Source organism: Rhinolophus ferrumequinum, chromosome 12 (assembly GCF_004115265.2).
Source record: "Rhinolophus ferrumequinum isolate MPI-CBG mRhiFer1 chromosome 12, mRhiFer1_v1.p, whole genome shotgun sequence".
Lineage (NCBI taxonomy): Eukaryota > Metazoa > Chordata > Mammalia > Chiroptera > Rhinolophidae > Rhinolophus > Rhinolophus ferrumequinum.
In genome coordinates this window covers 27,808,522-27,828,678 of record NC_046295.1, presented here as the reverse complement: position 1 = coordinate 27,828,678, position 20,157 = coordinate 27,808,522, and the positions used below count along the sequence as shown (strand labels likewise).

At 34.4% G+C, this 20,157-nt stretch overlaps 1 long non-coding RNA gene across 1 annotated transcript in view; it reads right to left on the bottom strand.

The window, feature by feature from the left end:
• Positions 1-3,382: 3,382 nt before the first annotated feature.
• The window catches only part of LOC117031726 (uncharacterized), a 751,648-nt gene continuing 734,873 nt past the window's right edge, over positions 3,383-20,157 (bottom strand). Inside the window, exon 5 of the long non-coding RNA XR_004424604.1 lies at positions 3,383-3,425. This is a non-coding gene — a long non-coding RNA (uncharacterized LOC117031726). The remainder of the gene's footprint in view (positions 3,426-20,157) is intronic.

The following is a 20,157-nucleotide window of genomic DNA, read 5'->3' as shown; positions in this document are numbered from 1 at the left end:
CCTCTAACCAACCAGTTATCAACCAGTGGTTCCCCTGACCTTCTCTTCAGGTTCTATTAATTTGCTAGAGTGACTCACAAAACTCAGAAAACAGTTTGCTTACAAGATTACTGGTTTATTACAAAAGATATGAATGCACAGCAAGATGAAGAAATATATAGGGTGGGGTCTGAAAGAGTCCTGAAAACAGGAGCTTCTGTCCCCAAGGAGTTGTAGTGTGCCACCCTCCCAGCATGTGGATGTATTAATCTGCCTATAAACTATTGAAATCCCGTGTTTGGGGCTTTTTTATGGAAACTTCATCGTGTAGGTATGATCAATCACGAACTCAATCTCCACCGCTCTCCCCTTCCTGAAGGATGATAGGAGAGGCTGAAAGTTCTACACTTCTAATCACGGCTTGGTTTTTTGGGTGGCCAGCCCCCATCCTGAACCTATCCCAAAGTCCACCAAGAGTAGCTTCTCTAGAACAAAAGACATCACCCAGGAAATTCCAAAGGATTTAGGATCTCTGTGATAGAATTTGGGGCAGAGACTTATATAATTTTCAATTTATACAAGTATATGCAAGTCATTAGAAGAATTTGTTTTCTTATGACTGTCGCACAGAGGTCCTTGGGAAGATTTCTTCCCAGTTTCAAATGTATACCTTTACTACTACCATCTCTGTTTTAGTTCAGATAATAGATTCCTAATTGATTCCACCACCTTTATTCTTAACATCTTCCCACCCTCATTCTCTATATTTGACTAATGTATGTCCAGTTCATCATTGCCTTTCAAGAAGATGAAGTGTCAACCCCTCCAGAAAACCAGATTGATTAAGTGGTTTTTCTAGGTGGCTTCTTCATTGGCAGTTCTCCATTGTAGTATGTTACCGCATTGTATTAAAATTATGGATTTAGATATTACTTCCATGCCAAATGTCTCCTCCCTTCTAAGATCATAATTCCCTTGAAGGCAGAGAACATAACTTTCTTCTTTGTACCCTTAGCACCTAACACAGTATATGACTCAGTAATTTCTCAAAAAGGAAACGAAACCAACTATTGAACTAAATTAGGGTATTTTGGGTTTGCTACAAAGATATACATTTTTCTAAGCCATTTACATTTCACAATGCAGTTTTCCATCTTTGAGCATATTAACCAAATGTAAAATTAAATCAGAGGCATTCAAAACACTGTAGTGTAACATGAAGACCCTTTATACCATATACGACTCTTTGAAAAAACAACTGAATATAAAAAATGATCAAGAAGTTTGCAACAACGCTTCTTCCCTCCAAAAGAGTGCTCAACCTAAGATAAATACGTACCACTATTATTGCAAATGCTTACATAATCAAAAACTTACGAGTTTATGTTACAGTTATTCCTCTTCTATTCACATAATTTTCAAGATGATCATTAATAAGTGTAACACAAAGTTAAACTCATTAGAGAAATGGAAAGGAGTAAAATAACATGTTTTCAATATCTATTATGAAACAGATATGAGATGCTCTAGGATAATTATGTCATTTTAATACACACACAACCCCTCTGATAATTATTAGTAAATTCATTTATATCTGAGGTAACCTGCCTCAGATTCCACAGCTACTTAACGATTGAGTTGCCATTCAACTCCAGGAAGGTCCAATTCCAAAGCCATGATTCTGACACTTCTTCACACTATGAGAATGCCTACGAAATGGTCTAGTTTTCAGTTCATTCCCAGACATACTGTTCTTCAGGAAATTCAGGGGGAAGAGTAATATTGACCAACAGCAGGCTCGAGGTTAAGACTGCACATCTATGGAAAACTGAGATTATTTGCATTGTGCTATGTTTGATTTAGTCCCCTGCCAAATGTCACACCAAAGCCTTGACACAACAGGGATTTGTGCCAAGTCATTCTCTGTCTGGCAGTGTACATCAGCTGGCATATTTCTTTAGATAGAATCTAAGTCACACAAATCTCTAAAGAGCGACTGAAAATGACTAAAAGGAAAATTATATTAAAACAATAGGGTCAAGAAAAAAATCTGGGAGTGTGTTTTAATTTTAAAACATCAGGAAATTATCCACATATACATATAGATGTGATTACAGAATACTGTATTTTTTTCATATAAGAGTAACATGGCAAAACATATACATATATTTTGAGCGATATTTAAAATATAAAGAAGTGTATGTAAGTGCATTTTCCCAAATATTAGGTCTGTATAAAATAACATAAGCCTCAATTATTACTAATGATAGCATATATCTCTTTTTTTCTTACAACCACAAACCAACTCCATCTTTCCTTTCAATATAAAATTACTGTGTCATGCAGAAAAATAAAGAGAATTGCCTCAGCAATTTCTGCATGGAGTTGGAAGGACCCTGGATAGGATAAATGATCTAGAGAAGCTTTAGGGAAACAGTAATATATTTTTGTGACTCTATTTAATATTTAAATATGTCCAGAGAAATGACATCAAATGTTCTCATAATATCTTATATAGAGCTCACTTAAATTCCTTATGTGTTGTTTTAAGCAATTTTTTTCTTGCTACTTCCTCCATAGAGGACGGATGGTGTTTTTAGTTCCTACATGTGAAATTCATTTTATCAGTCCGTATTTTTCTCCACTACAGTCCGTACGAATCTTAATTCCTTTGGTCTTTTCTCTTAGAGTCCCCAGTATGTACTTCTTATTTAGAAGATATGTTTTCTTTCCAGTTCCGTCTTAGAATTCAATGTTCCTACAAATCATGATCTTTTTAATGATCTTTGTTCACACTTTTCTTCGACAATAGCATTCCATTTTGAAATCGTAGGCATCGTGGTATTGGCCCTGTGCCATCCCCCTTTAGCTTTCAGGTAGTGCATTTATATATTTCTTACTGATTGGTGTGTGTTTATTTTCCTCTTTGCTTCTGCTTTTCCAATTGATTTATCACTTTAAACTAATTTCACTATTTGGTTTTCCCAAAACCTAGACACACCTAGGTAATTCCTGACTGATAATTTAACTCACAGATATCCTATTTCAATAATTCACTCATCTGCATCACGAACCACTACGCTAAACACCTCCCATCAACCTTTGAATAGGTAGTTCCATTATTTTACTTTCAAGGGCATTCATGATAACAGTTCTTTGAATACAGGTTGTGGGGATTAAGGCTCTGTTGACCAAGCAATGATATATATTTGATAATCGGATCTCCAATTCTGATGTTTTCTCACTAGTGTCATATTTTGCAAGATGAAAGAGTGTATATCATATACATGAATAAGTACTATAATTCCATATGTCTAAGCATGTGCAAGTAATGTAATTATTATCACAACATTTGTACAGTTTACTCATGGAGAAAATTTGAAATATATTTAAAATGTACTTACCTTTGAGCAAGGCACATCCTGCTGTGGTCTCAGGACAGAAACCTAATGTAAAAAGACACACATATATTCTTATTAATATACTTAGTGTCACAAACACGTTGAAAACTATCAATATGTAAAATTTAAAGACCAATTTGGTTTAAACCTCAATCATTGCTCATAATGTGTATCTGCCCATTGATTTAAAAAAGATGTTCTATCATTTGTCTGTTTTGCTAAAGTTTATTAAGAAAAAGGGATATGAGAAAATATTCTGACATACTTCTCAATCTGAACCTCCAAAGGAGCTCTGTTACTTTATGTCTTAAAATAAACTTTTCTCCCAAGTAAGAAATATAGAAACAGATTTGGTTCCTGATGTACAAAGGTCAATTTTAGGCAAAAACTCAGACATCACTTTTCAAAAATATTACATGGATTATTAGGTTCAAAACAGGAAGATAAAGAAGCAGGTTAAATAGATTTTATGATGATAAAAACCTCATAATATTTGTTCATCAAAAAGTGGCAGTGGAGCACCAATTAAAGTAAACAGCGAATCATGTCCATAGCAAGAATGTTTCAAATTTTCAGGCACAGAAATTGGAACGTATGTGCAAATAATAGATTTAGACATGCTTAAATACACTTCAGTACTTTAAAACTCAATAGAGGAAAAATAATCATGTATTGCTTCACTAAAAGCTCGATATTTCTATCATTTCTTTCTGTTGTATTATTCTCTCAGATGCCGTGCCACATTTCCAAATATGTTCAGAGACCCACCTACATAAAAGCTTAGCTCTAAATCCAAAATCTCTCATTGCAAATGTGATAATGCTAAGTATAAACAACAGCAACAACAACAACAAAAAACTTCAATTAAATGTAGAATGAAAGAAGACCAATCACTTTGTTCATATTTTTTTGGCATCCCATCTGACTGAAATTCCCAGTTGTCTGTAAGAATGAAAAACAATAAACTTCCTTTGTGATCTCCACTAATATTTTGGGATAGAAGTTTTACCATGAATGGTAAATAGCACCCATCAAGTTTAAATAAAAATAAACGTGTCTTCCATATTTAAAGTTCTGAAACTAAAAGAATTTTAGCTCAAGAAGTCACCTGAGTGGATACTCAAGTAAACTGGATACAAATTATGAATTAGGGGATTCCCATTGTTCTAAAGGCATGCCTTGAGTGTTCCTAGGCAATGGGAGAAAACCAAGCCTTTGGCTGGCCCAGAATGTTCTGTCAGCCATTATTCAAGCAGAGCAGAAACATGTGCAGAAGTGTGCGTACAGCTGCACACACACACACACACACACACACACTGACTTAAGGAGTCTATATAAGAGAATGTTTAACGACAGGATTTTGTTTACAAACATATACACATATTTATCAATTCTTTATTTTATGGCCAAAACTAGAATTTCATACTTCCTGGATTTGAATGTTGGTCCCTGGATTACTAGCCAATGCAGACTTCAGATCATTTACGTAACACTCTCTGAGCCTCAGTTTTTCGCTTACAATGAAGTTGTTGTAAAGATTGAATGAGTTAATTCCCATGAATTCCTTAGAACACTTCCTGAGACATAGTAAGTGGTCAATAAATGTTAGCTATTAAAAACTATAAAACATTTGAAAAATAAAAATAATGCTTCAAAAAATATTAAACAATTTGGATATTTAAAACATTTTGATATTTTTACTATTCATCTCTCAGTGTGGAAACCTTAGTTTAAATTTCTTCTTACTTTTATATTCACATAATTATAATTATGGCATAACTGAGAAACACAAGTATGGATGGCACATCTTATTCATGAAAGAATCATTAGAGAAATCAACGTAAAAGTGGCAGGGTTTTTCCATATTTATTTTTTTAGAATGAGGCATTTTAGATGGTATTTAATAGCTATAATTCTGTATTCTGTGTTTTACTTGTGGTCTGGCATGACTACAGAACAGAAAATCTCCTTAAATGACAGGCAGGCACTTAAAGTTTTCTACAGATTGAGCAACAATTCAATTGTCTAATATCCAAGGGAGTAGAAGTATGTAGTGAAGAGTAAGTAAACAACTCTGGATAGTCACCATTAGTGCCAGACTGTAATGAATTTACCACAGAAAGATATGGTATCAACAAAGCCAGATTTGGACTTACAGAGAAAACAGAATATCTCCAGATTCTAAACTATCCATTTCTTGAAGCATTAGGAATAATCAGGGCTTTAAACAGAGGATTAAGCATGCTTGCTTTGACTTTTCTGATGAAACCATATACCCTTACAATGAGAAAAGTTGTAGGAAGAAAGGAAGGAGAAAATATACTTATTTTTAAAAATTGGTTTCATTGAACAGAGTATAGGCTAGAATTAGAAGGAAGAAAGACTTGAGGAGAGAAAATGAACAACTTATCATCATCATCATCATCATCATCATTACTATTTAAATTATATATATATATATATATCAAACAACAAAAGAAAGAAGAAAAAGAAACCAATAAAACACTTGTAACCTCAATAAGGAAAGCACTAAATGTCAAACCAATGGTGGTGGTGAAGCGGGGATGGTGATCTGTCCACATCATTTCATTGTTTTAATTCAAAGATCTTCTACCCAGACAATTGCCCCCTCTATCTGCCTCTCACTCCACCCTCCCCCCCACACACACACCCCAATGGGGATATGAAGCAATTTCTGCAGACATTTTTGATCGTCACAGCTGGGGGTAGGGTGCAACTGACATCTAATGGGCAGAGGCCAGGGATACTGCTAAACATCCTACAATTCACAGGACCCCATCCCCCACAAGGAAGAATTATCCAGCCCCAAATATCAATTGTGTAATAAGGTTGAGAAACCCTATCTGATTTAGCACAGCAGGTGGGATCCTCCTACTTCAGCTCTTCACAAACTCTCCTAAATTTTGATATTACATCATTTATTTCAGGAAAATGAGAACTCACCTTGGTCAAGGGGCCTGACAGAGGACATTTTAGTTGCTAGTAACCTACTTAAACATTGCCCCTCTAATACTGAATGTAGCTATGTGTTAAACTCAGGTTCGTCAGATACTAGTTACCAAGCTTTTTACACTATATCAATCTGAACCCTATAGGTAATTGTAATCCCAATCATTTTCTTAAATGTTTTTCAATGTCAGAAAACGGTGTAGTCAATTATCTTTTTTTTTTCAGTTTTATTCTTTTAAAGAGCACTACATTAAAAGCCAGACATCATCCTGTTTAAAATAATTATATTAAATGACTTTATTTGCCTTGTTATTATTAGAAATTTGACAAGTCATCACAATTCAATAGATAATACCCAAAATAACTTTTTGGGAAAAAATTTTTTTAATATTACTATTTTATCTTTTGTTTACATCAAAATAACAACTGACCAACTTCAACTTAATACATGTCTATTAAGTATTTGCATAAAAATAACAATATATACAGTGACTTGAACTAAAACTAATCCTTGAAAATAGTATAATTGTTCCTATGTAATATAAACTAAAGTGTAACTCTGCACTCTTCTCATTTTGTTCATTTGAGAATATCTCCTTAGTATCACGCTGCTCGAAGTATTCAATCTATAAAGTATAAATGTTTCCTTGATTTCGATTAAGTGGGATTGACAACCTGAAAAACATACCACATTTCAATTTGATTTCCTTCAAGGATCTTCTCTGAAAAGGCCAAAAATCTGGAGGAAAATGAATTATTTAAAACCTTTTATTAAGTACAGATGGGTTTCAACGCTAAAAAAAAAAAAAAAAAAAAAAAAAATGTATTGGTGAAGGGAAGCCAGAAAGGATTGGAGAGTGTCATTTATATTGTTACTGCTGTGATTCAAAAGAGAGGGGCAGTCGGTGACCACAGGATGGACACGGGGTTTGAAAATTAATCTGGGGAACGTAATTTAGTGGTTGCCAGAGGGTAAGGGGGTTGGGGGGTGGGAGATGAGGGTGGGGGGGATCGGGTATATGGTGATGGAAGGAGAACTGACTCTGGGTGGTGAACGCACGGTGGGATTTATAGATGATGTGGTACAGAATTGTACACCTGATATTTATGTAATTTTACTAACAATTGTCACCCCAATAAATTTAAAAAACAAAAAAACAAAAGAGAGGACTTTATTCAGAGCAAACTTGGATACGGTCAAGTATGCATAGCTATGCAATGCCATAGGACCTACACATCCTCCCCATGTTTTGAGTACAAGAGGTTTTTATTTGAGTACAAGAAGTAGACCTAAGTCAACAATCATCTCAGCACAGCCAAATTACTATTTTACTTTAAAATAAATTAAATGAGTACCACATGATTTATGCCCCTTATGCACAACGTGAATACCTTAGAGTTGGTCAAGATTTTGTTTTATCTCCCACATTAATTAACTTTTTGTGTATTAAGTGACTATATAGTATATCTATATAATCTCCACATACATTAATATCAATATTTTATATCATTTCTTATCTTTATTTCTTTAAAAACCAAGTAAATTTTTATACATTTACACGAGTAGTGCATGTATTTAGAACCTGCATTTTTAAATTTTATTTTCTATACCTTATTCATATTGTGAAATATATCATAACTCTATATCTTTAATGGCCAAAATTGGATGCGTCCATTTCTAACTGAAATGGAAGTAATCGTGTCACCTATGTCAACTTTGTAAGCATAAGCCATAGAACTTATCATGGAAGCCTCTCTCCAGGCTACATCATTTTTTTCCCCTGTCACAGCTGTCACAAGATCCTAAGGGTAGTAGCAGTCACCCCACATCATCTTATTTAAATTTGAAGTCCTTAAAGCACCTTAACTTTTTTAACCTATCTTGGAGGAAATTTTCACTCCGTTTTCATTTCCCTACCGATGTGTGACCCAATTTCAGGAGCAAGTTCAATAGGTAGACTGTACTCAAACAGGAATGCTATATATAGTATGCAAACTAAACTTAAGAGATCAAATATAGCTATTAGAATCTATTTTTTGTATCTGCTTGTTATAAAACCAGATGTGCTGTGAACATAAAGATTCAAAACAAATTCAGAACGATCACGGTGTGCCACATATTTTTTCCCTCATAAAAGACAGTAATGATGCCATAATAATTACCAAACAAATAGGTAAGCATCATGAACAGCATACTATATATTATAGTTTAAGGAGAAACAAGAAATTTTAATATATTAATGTCATGGGATGAATTCCATCCCCTCAAAATTAATATGTTGAAATTCTAGCCCCTAATACTTCACAATGTGACTGTATTTGGAGAAAATGTCTTTAAAAGGGTCATTAGGTTTAAAATGAGGTCATTAGGATGGCCCCTAATCCTAACTGGTGTCCTTGTATAGTTTAGGACATGAAGACACACAGAGGAGAGACAATATGAAGATTCAAAGAGAAGATAGCCATCAACAAGCCAAGGAGAGGGGCCCTCAAAAAAAACTAATCCTGTAGACACCTTAATCTTTGAAATCTAGCCTCCACAATCATGAGAACCACTTTTTTTCCCTGTTGTTTAAGCCCCCCGTCTGTGTTATTCTGTTATGCCAGACCTAAGACATTAATACAATTGGTAATTTCCAAAGTTCGAGTACAGCTGTACCCAGCCATGTGACAGAGGTAAATTTTATCTTCAATGTCCTTCCACTTTCCATTTAATATTTATCTGTCTCTTTCATAGGATTCTTGTATAACTGAAGCTGTCATGGTGTTCCTAGGTTTCAAGAGGTTGTGTATCCTTGGAAACAGCTTCCCTTTCCTGTCTCTCCAAATGCACTCTCAAATTGATCCTCTCCTGACCTGAAGATAGAGACCTGATTTTAATTACTGAGAACATGTTGGCCTATATCTGTCGTCGAGGGTACTTGTCTACAAAAAGGAAATAATACCTTTTAATAAAGCAAGCCTTCTGTGTTATGTTTTGTTTTGATAGGAAGAAGCAGGTGTGAGGAAACTGCCAACTTCACTCATTACTGGTTGTAGTATAAATTGGAAAGCAATTTGCCAGCATGTATCACAGTCTTAAAAATACTTGCTCCCTTTCACCCATTTATTTCACTTCTGAGAATCTCTCAAAATGATATATCAACAGATGTTTACAAACAGTTATGTGCTCTGATAATCCATTTCACTACTATTTATATTAGCCTCATTCTCCCCAAAAGGAAACAAGCTAAATGTTGTATAATAGATTAGAGAAACTGAGTTGTTCTCACAGATAAGGGAATAGTATGCTTTTATTTGTAACTGTGTTTTCAAAGACAATTTAATGGCATGGGACTACTAAGCGTATTTCACAATTTTAGGTGAAAAGAGCAGAACATAATAAAGTTCCATTGTATAAAACAAAATTAACCCCCTGAATCAAGAATTCCCTTTACTCTGCCAAACTCCTTTCCCTCTCCCTCCCCCCAAAATAAATAATCTCTTTTTGTAAGTTAGTAAAACACTCAGAATTCTAAGAAGCAAACATGAATTATAAAGGTTTTTTGGCAAAGTCCTCCACCATCTCAGGAGCAGAGAGAATGAGGTACTCCATGGTTACGATCTGTGAATACAACCTGGTAATGGTTGCACTCTTGAAGTGACCTGCCTCTCCTTTACACTAAACATAATTGAAAATGCTGATATCCAATTTCAACTTCCCTTTCTGCTTTGGAGGATCAAAGGGTAGTCTTCCTTTATTCCCTACAGGAGGCATCACAAAGTATCTCATGACATAAGACATGAAGACTAAGGATATTGCATACTTGATTCTACCCTCTTGATATAAGCTACACACATCATTTTATTGTAACAGGACAGTCTAAACCTTATTGCACCATGATCACCAAGTGGGAGTTTAACAAATTCATATATCTAGAACTGAAGAAAGCATTGCAAATGGTACATAGTCATGAATGCCAGCTTATCCTGAGGCAAAATTGTCACCAGGGCACCTGGTACTTTCCACCACCCAATTATTTTTATAAACTGTGAATAGACATGTGTAAAGTCCTTTTGGTGTAATATGTACAGGTAAAACTCATGGAAGAAAATATGTGAAAATGCTCTTGGAGGTTCTCTCTGAGTGGTGATTTTCTTCTATACATCATTCTGTATTTTCTGCCACGGCCACTCTATTTCCTTTACAAGCAAAAGCAATGTTAGTATATTCCACAGAAGCAATGTTCATCTTCTATTCTACCTATTCTGAAAACAAGAGAAATGGGCTGGCCCCACCCACGTAAATGGACAATCACTGTGTCTGTGTGTTAAGGTCTCTATTCCCCAGCACAGCTCTCTGGAGGACTTGTGCTGGCACGACTATGGATTTCAGGTGCCAGGAGTACGAAGCCACAGTGTACCCCACAACTAGCCACCTTCAATCATCTCGTGCTACTTGACCCTCCATGATCACTGAAACACTCCAAGACTGACTTCCACTTCGCCTCCCTACAGGACTAAATTGTATCTAAAATACAGTTTTTCTAAAAACTTGAATTTTTGGAGAATAGTCATACATATATGCATTTTAAGAAACTGACATCCCTCAAGAATTACTTCACTATTTAAACAATAATATCTTGTCCAAGGAGCAAATTCCTTTGGGCATAATGGACACAGTGATGAGTTGGGGCCAGGGTAGTAGGACTCAGGCACTAGTTCTTCCATTTATTAACCTGTGTTCTTGGTCTAATCACCTATCCTCACTGGGGATTATGGCTATCTGTGTAATATCACAGTGTATATTATCAACTTCAACGGTCAACAAAGGCTACCCACCTGAATAGATTTGTGCACCTATGAAGTCGTCACTCTCTGTATGAGTTATTAGTTCTATGTATCAGGCACTGAAATCCTTAGTTTGAAGGAGCCAATAACAACCTGGGTGGCAGATTATACTTTTAAATATGATTTAAGCACCCTGATAGAAGCCTTGATGGGGGTATTAAAAAATGTACATAAACACTCATCACTGCTGTGTGGTATGCGCTTCATATATTTATTTTATGCAAGTTTTGTGAACAATATTGTGAGTCTGGAATAACTCAATAAGGGCTAATCATAATAGTGTTTCCCTGTCCTATTCATGGTAACACTTTGTAAGTGCCTGGTCTTCGAAAATGCAGAACCTAGAGCAACAGCAGATAAAATAATAGTGGAATCGATGTGGAACAGCAGTGTTATTATGCTGGGACTGCATGTCATTATGCAGAATGTAGCATTAGCACCTTGCAAGAAGGAAGAAGGCCCCTCATTATTTCAGAAAGCTGGACGTGAGCACTGTTTTGGAGACTTGACTGCTCCATTATCATCAGTCAATAACTGGCACTTACGGACCTGTCACCCCACCGGATCATCAACTAATTACTTTAACAATCAGATTTCATTTTCCTTTGTCTTTTTAATTTTCACCACAGAGAGTTTTGTCCATGAAGGTCACCTGTTTTACGGTACTGCTAACACAGACACATCATCATTAATACATTAGTTCAAATATTTCTCTGAAGCCGAAGGACTGGCTCCTTGTGAATTTTAATCCGTTATTTTTTTAAGAAAGGAGATCAGGCTACTAAATTCCACTTTTGTGGGAAATTCTCTGGCTTTCAGCAAGTCAGTTAACCTATTTGACTTCATTTTCTTCATCATGGGATGCAATAATTAGAATTGCCATCTAAGGATTCTCTCATTTTTGAATATCTATAGCTCTATACCTAAACTTTCTTTTGGGAAGAAGAGTGGGAGCTGGGAGGTTCACACGTCATCTAGAAGCTATAATTTTCTAATTGATCTCCCTGTCTTTGATTCTATCCTCATCCGCTCCACCTTCTATTTTATTATGGGGAGATTATCTAAAAAGTGAATTCTGTTTATGTAAATCTCTCAGTAACTTCTGAAAAGAGCTTCCCATGACCTAGGACAATCCATAAACTTGCTGGTTTTGGCATTCATGAAGTAAGTAGCTCCTGATTTGCTCAGCTGTCTCATCTCCCACCATTCACCCATATCACCCTTCTGCTCCAGAAAAAAATAAACCACTTGCTCTTCCCCGAATACGCTATGTTCTCTTTCACTTCTGTGTTTTTCATACTCTGTTCCTTGTTACTCATGTTTTTCATATTCTGTTCCTTGTTCCTTGAGTTCTCTTCTGTTGTTCCTCCTCCTGGCTAAGTCCCTACTCAGCCTAAGTCCTTCAGAGCTCAACTCATACCATCTCCCTTTCCATCCTCCTCCTGAACGTATCATATGTGTCTCTTGCATGGAATTCATTCCTGCATCGGAACCCTGCACTGCAATCATTGCTTTAAAGGTACATATCTTCCAAAACATTTGTTAGTTCCTAAACAGAAGGGACTTTGCCTCTTGATTTATCTTATCTAACACCAGACACAATGTCTGGCACAAAGTAGGCACTCAGAAAACATTTTTTTTGGATGAGTGGATATAAACTGAACCATATGTTTCACAAAACAATTTATTAGTACTTGTTATTTTTGGTACATGCAATAAGATATACCCAAACATATGTACTCCCCTTTCCCTTACAACAGGAAACTGAACATGCTAGCTTAATAACCTAATCAGCCATAACATGTTAGAATAGAGATGGTGACTTTCACTAGATTTTTCCTTATCTTTAAAATTACTTTTTTCAAAACCTTAAATTGAAAACAAAAAGAAAGATCAATATAACCTCGCAAAGCACCATTTATATCCTCATTCTAACAACCACTCACTTCCACTTCATAGCACACCAGGCAGAAGAGCTTGTTTGTTAACTAGAAAATAGCTTGCTAATTTTATGCACACATTTTCCAGTCAGTACGTACTTTCCCCCTCCTCTGAGTTGAAAGGCATAAATCCAGGGAATCAAGTTTCTAGTCATCCTCTGAAAATACATTTTAAATTAAGCATCCATGTAAGGATAGTCTGGGCACCACTGAAGAGCAGTTTTAGAAATGCATACCTTGCCATATACAAGTTCACTTTTTGAAATAGATATGCTTTCATGGCTAACATGCATTATAACAAAAGCACTGAAACTGAAAGTAGGGAAACTAGATGCACTCTATTCTTTGGGTTTCAGATCTTCTATAAAACAAGATCCTCGAAATAGTTTTGTTTTTTTGTTGTGTTTAATTTTTAAGTTTAGAATTTTTAGTTGGCAGGAGAAAACAATCCTACAAATGTCTGGTACCAATTTCCTCTAATATAACCCCACAACACATACAAATGTACATACATATATGTGTGTTTCAGTTTTCAAAGAATAAATATATCTTCTGAAGATACATATATAATTTTAAAACATGTCAATATTTTATACTTATTTTAAAGAATGATCTCACTGTTCCTTGTAAAATGTATTGTAATAAGTGAAATGCATAAATTTAAGTGCCTGAAAAGAATCGGAGTACCATTGAAAGAAAAAACAAATCACATTCTTCAACACAATCAGCCGAAGGAGGTTTGTTTGTACAAGAGCCACTGTATAAACGTCATCTGAATATTAGAAGGAAGATGTTAGAAAAGCCTGGACAAAGAGGATATTCCAAGGGCAGTAATAAGGGATAACTGCAATTCATCAATAAAAGATAATGGTGAGATTAGAAGAAGAAAATTAGATTAATTAGATCAAATTATCCAATATTAAATAGTTGCCTAATTGAAGGGTTAGGTGAGGTCCTATGAAGAGTGTAACTATATGAAGATATGCAACAAACATATCAACTAACACAAGTCTAACACACCAAACACTCTGCATGGAACAGTATGTGCTCAATAAATGTTAGTTTGCTTTACCTGAACTAGGTTAAAACTTTTGAAATTGAAGCTTATTTTTAATAAACTTTTAGAATTTCTCAAAAGGACTATTCCTTCTGCCCAATAAGTTTTTACACACTCCCTTTTCCTAAGATACTACTTCGTCCTATTATCTGTTGGCTAACTTCAATGCTTTGTCAGATCTCAACTTACATATCTTTCTCCAAAAATATTCCTTGCTCTGTGTGTGTGTGTGTGTGTGTGTGTGTGTACACACACACAAATGAACATGGTAGTTTCTCAGTAAAAATAATGATATGTATCATTACAATGTATTTTGAAGTCATTATTAGTTATAATTTAAAAAGCAGATATGATTCAGCTTTTCAAAAGAAATCTTACCATTTGCAACAACATAGATGGATCTGGAGAACATTATGTTAAGTGAAATAAGTCAGACAGAGAAAGATAAGTACCATATGATCTCACTTATTTGCGGATTCTAAAGAAAAGAATAAGTGAATGAACTAATCAGAAACAGTTTGGGAGACAATGAGGAAAAACTGAGGGTTGCTAGATGGGCGGGAGGGGTGGGGGTTGGGGGGGAGGGTGAGGGGATTGGAGGGCAGTCGGTGACCACAGGATGGCCACGGGGTTTGAAAATTAATCTGGGGAACGTAATTTGGTGGTTACCAGAGCGTAAGGGGGTTGGGGGGTGGGGGATGAGGGTGAGGGGGATCAAATGTATGGTGATGGAAGGGGAGCTGACTCTGGGTGGTGAACACACAGTGTGATTTATGGATGATGTGATACAGAATTGCACAACTGAAATCTATGTAATTCTACTAACAATTGTCACCCCAATAAATTAAAAATAAATTTAAAAAAAAAATAAAGCAAAAAAAAAAAAAAAAAATCCCTAATCCCTTCAGACCCATCAGCACATTGAAAAGATTATGGAAAAACATGGACCTTTCAAAATTGAGGTAAATTACAAATTATTAATTTAACACATGCCATAATCTAGGTTGAGAAAAGTTAAGGCGCTTGCTCAGGCTACACATAATCAGTGGCCGACCGAAAACTGGACCCCTGAGTGCTGCCCTCCCCATCCAGTACATGTTGTCTTTGGAGAAGAATTTCTGCAAGGAGCACAAAAAGGTATTCATGGGGAAGATAAAATAAGGAGACAAAAGGTTGACTCAGGAGTTTTACCACCTTAATTGTACTATTCGATCAGGTCTTCAGAGTTATTATAAAACTCAATTGTTTAACGTGTAATACTCATTTTGAAGTGCTGAAATTGAATGTTCAATTCTCAGTATGCTGAATAATCAGCAACTCCTCGACATGAAAGGAAATGTTCTTAGTATGGGATTGGCATACCTGCTTCCTCAGACCCTGCCTAGTCCAATGCTATACTTCTAGTAAGTTAATTATTAATATTTTCAACTGACTTACATTGCATTTGGTTCAAGATATCTCAGTAGACAAGCCCAAAATATAAAGTCATGAAATTTAAGTACATGAAATTTAAGTACATGAGGGTAAATAGCCATAGCACCATGGGATTTATTATTAAACCATTATATTTATATTTAACCATTTTGTTTAAATTCTTACCATGTTACCAGAAACAACTTTTATTCTTTGGAAAAAAAAAAAAGAAGAAATGATGCCAAAAGGATTTTTCCAAGCAGTGGTAATTCTTAAGGGTTATTACTAAACGTGCTATTGTTTTAGATTATGTGTATATATTATATTCTTAAATTAAATTTTCTTGCCCATTATAGGATATGCATTTTATGTTTAAGTGTTTTTTTAAGTAAGAATATTGTACAGTGCAATGAGAAAATACATTTCCAATTTCTCTCTTGCATGAAATATCTGAGTTAATAATTTGACCTAGAAGGAGTAGAATCTTTCTTTTCATTAGACTTCCCCTTTCATCAAAAGCCTTGTTAGCCTACTGAGTCATGACGAGTAATCCTTTATATGCTAGGGTACACTGTTCTTCCTGATAAACTAACAAATTAAAATGTAATGTGAAACAATGACACTGGGAATATTGAGGAACAGCCCCTTATGTGGGAAGAAATCCATAATTAAACTATGATGTACATTTTAATTATAATCTTATCAAACTGATAATACAGAACAAAACGCAGCTTGAAGGAATCCACTGAAACCATAATAAAGAGTATAAACAAGCTACTTCATACCCTTTATTTTCTCCTCTACTTTCTACTGTGGGGTCCTTTTCTCACCGTTTACCCCATCCAAGGCCTCATTTCATTATACCTTACCAAGAATTAGAAAGCAATCAAGTGATTTTTTTTCAACACCTTCATCTCAAGCTAAAGTAATTATTCACCTTTTTTTTTCTACTTTTTTTTTTTTTTTCTTAAACTTGGTTTGCTGAAGGGTAAAATGAACCACAGTACTTATCAGCTCAATGCATACACAAGTGATACTGAAGGCAACTGACCGAGACTGAAGCCAGAGGTTAGCTGCAAATCCATTAGTGATTTTAAATAGTGGGGGAAAAACATTCTTGTGAGTCTGCGATAATGCTGAATAACTGCAGAAGTCACAAAATAAGACAATGTAATTTGCATTAATATGTTGTCAGAAACAATTACAGAAAGCTTAAAAGAGTGCAAAATGTTTCCTATAAGATGATCAAAGCCATGTTTGCTGGTCATGTATCTGAAAGTAAAATTTCTTATGACTTTTTGACTCATTCTGCATTTAATTTTAAGGGACATATTCTACGTATAGGTGTACCGACTAGGAAGCTAACATATCTAGAAAATATTCCTTCCAACTCTGAAGCACTCATATAAGAGAAATATTTAGAATTTACAGAATATACTGTGGAAATTCTACAGTGCTTTTTTGGGAAAAATTAATGACATACATTTTATTTAAGCTTGCAATCCTTTTTAGAGTTAGTTGGTATTAATACACTTTCCACTATAGAATACATAATCGCTATTTAAGGAAAAATCTGTTTTAAAAACCTAATCTCACATTTTAGAATTACAAATCACTGTACGGTTTGCTTTGTTCCTGTTTTACAAACTCCCTTCTAAATCTATTGTACACTTTCATAAGGGAGCTTTCAAGTCAGACACCAGGAAATATAATCAATGGTATTATAATAGCTATGTACGGTGTCAGGTAGATAGTAGACTAGGTGGGGTTATCACTTTGTGAGGGTGGGAGTGCCTAATCATTTATGTTGTTTTGTACACCTGAAACTAGTAATGAAAATAAATAAATAAATAAATAAATAAATAAATAAATAAATAAATAAATAGTTAATTAGCAGATCAATGATATAACACAGTCCATACTGACTCATTCAAAGCAATTACAAAGATTGGTTCTTTAATGGAGATTTGTTAGCTTAAAACATGAAGAAAAATTCAATGTCGATAAGTATTGCCTTTAGCTAAAAACATGTTTTGGAGTAGGAACTCTAGTCTTATATAACTAGAGTCTTTGGAAGGGATGCAAGAAAAGTCCCAATTAATAAATAGGAATGAAAATAAGAAATTTCATATTTTGTTGTTTCTGTTTAATATTAATAGCAACTAATATTTAAGAAACAAAAGAAAAGCTTTTCATATAATAATAAATATAAATTGGAAAATACAAAATCACCATTAGGCAAACACCACAGTAATAACTGTTGCAGGAAAAAACATATCAGTGGATACTAAAATAATTGGGTGAATCAGGATATTCACATAATCTCAAAGTATCTCTCCCAATGTACTTATTCATTACAAAGGAAAAAATAGTAAATTTGCAGTGGAAAGACTCAGCACATGCTACCTTAATTATATCCTGAGAAATACAACATATCATATATCCCGATACGATGCACTGAGAAGGACATAATATTACTTCTGTGGTATTGCTAAAAATGCATAATCTCAGTCTCAATCATAATCGCAATCATGCAAAAACATCACACAAACCCAATCAAGAGGCTGTCTCCAAAGTAAATGACCACTGCTTATCAAATGTTTCAAGGTCGTGGAAGACAAGGGAAGACTTAAAGAGTGTCACGATTGGCAGAAACCAAAGAAATAGCAATTAAATAAAACCTGGGATCATAGTTTAGATCCTGGAATGCACAAAAGATATTTGTGTAATAACCAGTGAAATTTCAGTAAGAATCATGATTTACTTAATACTATTGCACCGATGTTAACTGTACATTTACACAAAGAAATTTTGTTATGACTATGTCATATGTTAACATTAGGAGAAACTGGATGATAGGTATACACAAACTCTTTGTACCATTCTTTGCAACATTTCTGTTAATCTAAAATTATTTCAAAAACATTTAAAGTTATTATAATTGGGCTTTAGGTGAGTAATGATGTAAATGAAGCCAGCATGCAACAAAATTTTCTTTGTAGCTACAAAGTTATTCCAGTGCCACCATTTTGCTGAATTTTATAATTCCTCATTGTACTAGTATTTTTGTCTCCTCCAAATAAATTGATGAGAACATATTACTCCTCCATATTTTATAATGAATAATATGAACCAAACCAATTGCTTAACTCTCTGTTTTCTATTATCATTATTACACTTGAATATACCACAATCTTATCTTGTCTGTCTTATTATTTCATCAATCAAGACAAGTACTTACTCATTGCCGCAATATGCCATGTACTGGAAAAAAACTATGAGATGATTATAATGTATCTACCTACAAAGATTAAGAAGATCTAGAAAAAATGGTTTATATAATTTACATATTACACACCTACTCTAATCCATTATCACATAAATTGAAATTATTTTGAAGGTGATTGATACATTTATGTGTTTGATGTTTGCATTTTTTGGTTGAGGAAACAGCTTCACTGAGAAAATATCAAGAACCTGAAGAGTTTTGCCATCATTAGGTTTGTATATAATGATATGAGGTCATATAGGCAGAGAAAAGAAATAAATCACCATGTAATGGAAATTTTGTAACATGAACTTTAAATCTTTGGAAGAAAAATAGAGCAGCATAATAGAATGTCAGAGGCACAGAAACACATTTGTAAAATTCCAGGCTGGGATTAACAATAGGAAGGGTATTTTAAAATCGATTCCAGTTGGACAGAAGTTCTAGATTCCCATTTAAATAGTAATTTTACTAACTTTGCTTTTAATCACGCATTTATTTTCTGTTTTCTCCATATTTCATGAAAATAAATTATTTTATAAAATATTTCACTTCAAACAAAAGCACAAACAGTACTGCATAATGAATGATAACACTGTCAGTAGGAAATGACTGAGCAACAAAGGATGACACATCACTGAGCTTAAAAACACATATTTGTTAGCTGATAAAAATCCAAATTTGCCATTGACATATAATGACTAACAGTTTAGGCTGTACTCAGGTGGAACTTACAGTAGGGTGACTTTCCTGTGTTACTGGTATATGCCTAAAAATGATGACAAACATTACCAATAAGTATCTAGGAATTATTTCAGCTAAGTAAAAAAGAGTCAACTTCTTTAGGGTCCAAAATTTAATTAACTGATATATTTAGTTTTCTCTGTCGGTTTTCTTTGTCACGGTAACTTAACATTTTCTTTCCTAAGTACACACATTTTGTAAAGAAATGAGAGATTTAAATACAATTCCAGAAAAAAAAAAAACAGAGAAGAGAGACTGAAAAAATACCAGGTAAGAGGGATTTGGGACACCTAATAAGGTGTATAAGAGAAAAGAGGATAAAAGAATCGCATCACCAAAGGTCAAAGCAAAGACCCAGGAAAGAACAAAGCTCCAAAGGACACAGAAAAGTAAGAAGACTTAAATCTGAACAATATATGCAGCTTTCTCTTCTAATTAGCAGACATTTCACGACATGAAGTATAAATAAACCACAAAGTTACAATCTTTCTAAAAATCTGATTTTTTTCCCCTTTTATTCTTTTATGCACATGTCAATGTATAGAAGACCAGTAC